The sequence below is a fragment of the Terrapene carolina genome, unplaced genomic scaffold, assembly GCF_002925995.2.
Source record: "Terrapene carolina triunguis isolate 2854851 unplaced genomic scaffold, T_m_triunguis-2.0 Scaffold66, whole genome shotgun sequence".
NCBI lineage: Eukaryota > Metazoa > Chordata > Testudines > Emydidae > Terrapene > Terrapene triunguis.
Genome location: NW_020664417.1, coordinates 84,513,227 through 84,516,760, shown reverse-complemented (window position 1 = coordinate 84,516,760; position 3,534 = coordinate 84,513,227).

The following is a 3,534-nucleotide window of genomic DNA, read 5'->3' as shown; positions in this document are numbered from 1 at the left end:
CTGAATTCCCACCACCTAAAGGAGTACTTTTTGGAATCCTGTGAAGTAGAATATATACGTGCACAAGCACTCAAAGAAGAAATGGATACTTACCAATACAGTAATTGGTTCTTCTAAATGTGTTGGGTGCACACACATTCCACAGCTCACCCTCCTTCTCTGCTACTTTGGAGTTTGACACCAAGATTCTGGAGCAAAGGAACAGAAGGAAGATCAGGGTGGCCATTGTCCTTTCTGCTCTCGGTTGGAGGCACAAAGACGCTCAGGATGCATGTGCTGCTCCAACGGGTACTGCTGATTAAAAGTCTCTGGCTCAAGGGCACTGGGTGTACTCAACACATCTAGACAAAACACAGTTACTGTACAGGTAAGCAACCATTTCTTACAAACGACCTGAAAGTGTGAAGGAGTGACAGAAGTGACCTAGTGAGCGAAAGGAGAAACAGAAAACTAAGAGTAAAGCATAAATAGAACCAGGAGGACCTTGAGCTGGCATAAGGTAAAACCACACAGGCTACAGTGTTCAAACTTGAATGGATAAAGCAAGACATCTAACTCCATATTTAAATATGTGGCCTAATTTTCAGTGGTGCTGAGCAATAGTGAAGTCAATGGATGCTACAAATGCTCAGCGCCATTGAAAATCAGGGCACTTTTTTAGATCACTAAATTTAGATTTTGACGCTTAACTTTGGTCACCCACATCTGTAAACTTTGCCCATAAATGGGCAGGAGAGCAAAATGGGAGCAAGACAGTGTAACTAAAAAGTGTGTGTGTGTGGGGGGGGGAGACACTTGAGAAAATTGCTGTCCCCTAAGTTTTTTGTTGTTGTTATTATTATTATTATTTATTATTTTTATTTAGAGAACTGATTACTGGAGTATGCATGGGGATCAGGATCAGCAAGGAAAGGATGCAGCAACCCTATCTAGCATATGACTCCTGGGGGTTCTCCTTGTCCCTAACAAGGGAACAGTAGCTAAGCATCATTTTGTTTTTGTTTTTTAACAGACTCTGTCTGTTCACTATTCACTGCTAGTGCTACCATCACCATGGTATCTAGCCTTGGGTTAGCAATTAGAAGCTATTTTCAGTTGGCTCATGATTCTTATTTAGGTTTTTATATAGTGCCCATCAGCATTTATATGAAAACACTGCCCCAATGTGATGGTCTGGATTGTATTTTGTCCACATTTATAAACAGCATCATTGCTGAAGAATGGAAGAGAAGATGCACTTCTGACCCAGGCAACTGTGTAAGGTTGGGTGAATCTTTCTCAGACTACAGATGTTCCCTTTTTGTGTCAAAAAATAGAAAAATATTAATTTAAGAGGGAATGAGATTAATTTATTTTCTCTTCTCTGCTGTGATGTTGGTTATATCTCGGTTTGGGTTACGTATTCCAGCAGCCATTGATTAGTCTACTTTATCATTATCACTTATACTGTGGAAGTACCAACGGGCCTCCCCTCATTGTGCTAGACACTGGGCAAACACATAAAGAGAACAGTACCTGCCCTGAAGAGCTTAAATCTAAGGCCTGGTCTGCACTTAAGTTTTGCTGGCATAGCTATGCCGCCAACATCATCACACCCCAACTGACATAGCTATATCAGGAAAAGTCTGAGTACTGTATAGACAATTTTATGCTGGCAAAGAAGTTCTTTGCTGGTATAGCTTATTCATTCGGGAAACTGGTATAAACTATACCAACAAAAGCATTCTTTTGTTAGTATCAGCTGTCTCTCCATTTGTTAACTAGCTATACCAGCACACCCTTTCTAGTGTAAATAAGGCCTAAGTATAAGATGAGACACAACAAATGTATGCAGAGGAGAGCTTGAAGGAGGACAATAATGGATTTGTGGATTTTTGCACTCATTTTTATCTGTAATTTAGTGGCTTTGTGAATTTTTTTTTTTTTTAAGGTTCCAAAATGTTGATTAATTTTGATTAAAGTCTGGGATAAGAATTTTGCTGTCATTTGTCCTAAGAAAGGTATTGAGCTTTGAAAGTGATTTTGATCATTCAATTATCTGTTAGCGTCCTGTTCACAAACTTTCATGAAATAAACAATAATTTGCTCTTATCTGGTGCCTGTCATCTAAGAATTTCAGAGTGCTTTGGAACTGTAATACTGATCCAGAAAACCCAATAAAAAGCAAAAAAAAATTTTTAAATGAGAACACTGAAGAGGGGAAAAAAAACCCAGAGCCTTGTACTTGCTATAATGTGAATTCTGTGCAGAGTTATGGATGAGGCCAGCTGTAAAACTTGGCTCTGAATCCTTCACTCCCCAAATTTGGGGGCTGTTTGGACCTTGAATTTTGGTTCAAGCCCAGCTGTCAAATAGGTGCATAGGTATATTATGCTTCTATCAACCTGGGAGGGTCCAAAAGAATAAAGTTTTTTTTAAAACATAATTTACAATGAAAGCCAAAGACTCTGAACAGTTTAAACTTAGCCTCAAAGGTTAAGGTCAGTCTTATATGTCCTGCCATGCACAGAGAACCCTGCTTGCTGTCTGGACTGGACTCATTCAAAGTGGAGTCTTTTCTGCACTTGTGCCCATTAGAGCTCAGACTGTACACTGAGCTTTCAGATGTGGGTAGGGGTAAAGCTTTGAGGGAACTATTCCTAGCAGATAAAAACTAGAATTCACAGCCAGCTTTTGATGTGATCCTTCCTGATGTAAAGGCTTTTGTAGAATTTTCACTTAGCTTTGAGCACTTGTCTTTCCCCTCACAATGTGTAGCTTTGACTTTCTTCTCCTTATGTGTCACAGTAAAATAATTGTCCCTTTGATAGAAACCTTGCCTACCCTTGAACAGCAGTTACTCTGGCAAATGATGTGTCATAGTGCTACGTATACTGAAGAAAGAAAGAGGTGCAAGTTTAATGTTTTCTTTAATATCGCTTTTAAAAAAATCAAAGTTTTCCCAGATTCCTTTGCAGAATGACATGAAAGTTTTTCTCAAGGCTTAAAAAGTTTTGCACATTGGTAAGCTTTATTTAGAACAGTGCAAAAATGCTGTCTCACTCCCATTGGGCCTAAGCTGCAATACTCTGTATTGACTGGATCTTTACTTAGTTTGGTCCTGTTCAAGATGTATCAAAATTTGTGTGAAATGGATATTTCATTATTAAATGTGTAAAAGGCCTTTAATTCTGAAGGATCCCCACAAACGCTTTGTAAACTATATGCTGCACATACCACATTGCTGCAATGCAGCCAGCATTTATGTAGAGGATAGAAACTATTCCCAACAGGGGACGCTATAGTGTTGTTATATATAGGAATTTAAAGAACTCTACTTTCAGGAAGTGCTTGTTGAGAAAGAACAACGTATGTGGCAGAAGGAAGAAAACCCAAATGTTGCACTCTCTTTTTATGCTTGAGCACTGAATGTACTGTCAGATGTGAGTCGGCTCCTGCAGGTATGTGAAATCAGAAACTAAGATTATTGAAAATAATAATAATGGCAGCATACCAGATTCCTGTCCCTGAGCAGATGGACATGAAAGAGGAAGT